Below are 1,150 nucleotides of genomic sequence, written 5' to 3' on the forward strand. Positions count from 1 at the left end.
TTCATCTTCCACCTCCCACTTCTCCCCTTGGCACCAGCAAGTGGCCATCAGCTGAGGGGGTGAGGGGGTGTCGGTGGGGAAACATGGGACTCTATTGTGAAGCATTAGCACAGATGGACCCCTGGACCGTCTGCTGCCTGCTCCTGACAGACGACATCTGTGCTGGGGGTGGGGTGGGGGTGGGGAGGCGAGCGCAGGCCGGAGAGGCAATGGTTTCTATTCTCTATATTCCTTTGCTTATCCCTGAAGAGACCTGTGAGAGGGCATCTGGTACAATCCTCTGGGAAGGACCACCATCCTACCGATCCCAGGGGCTACCTAACCGACACCTCCCTGCCCGAGACCTGGAGAAGCGGACGCCGTGGGAGCACAGTAGGTGGTGGACAGCCCTGCTCAGACACTCCTCCTTCAGGCCGAGGCGGAGGCAGACCCCTCAGTGTGTAGGTCAGTCTGCCTCCCTGCCTCCTGGTGAGAGGCCACCCCCAGAGAACGTCACCCAGGCTCCTCCTCCCGCCAGGCAGAGAGCCCCGGAGAGCCCTGGAGAAGGGTGGGCACGGGAGATGCAATTCTGTCGGGGCCATTGCACGATTTCCCCAAACCCAGGAACGTCAGAGCTGGAAAGGGCCTTATGGTCCGGAAGGGATACCATGTGGTGAAAGCCCTCATCTAACAGAGGAGGCAAACGGAGGCCCAGGGGGTGGCAGAACAGGTGCTATGACCACGGGATCCCGGGGCTCTTGCCCCAGGGGCTGTTTAATTCCATTGCTGATAGCTCCCTTGAGAGCCCAGAGACCTGTGCCTGCTTGCTCCCACCTCCACCCTCCTCACCCCCCACCCCCAGCCAGTTTCTCTAGGGAAGGTGGTGACATACCACACCATGGGGTGGTGATGCCCTCTGGTGGTCGTGAGTCTCTTGGTGGAAAATCTTCAAATCAGACTGAAGGGCTGGTGCCAGGACTCCACCCGGAATCCCAGCTGGTTTTGTGGCTCCCCCACAACTCTCCCAGCCCAGAGGGTCTGTGTTCCCCTGAGGAGCCCAGCTCCACTTTAGCCACTGCGTTTGGAATCTCAGGCCTGTCGCAGGGCGGAAGCTGTGTTTTGATCTCAGCCAGCGCTGCCCTGCTCAGGTGAAATCCATCAGAAGGCAGAC

The sequence above is a fragment of the Myotis davidii genome, unplaced genomic scaffold (assembly GCF_000327345.1).
Source record: "Myotis davidii unplaced genomic scaffold, ASM32734v1 scaffold233, whole genome shotgun sequence".
NCBI classification, from domain to species: domain Eukaryota; kingdom Metazoa; phylum Chordata; class Mammalia; order Chiroptera; family Vespertilionidae; genus Myotis; species Myotis davidii.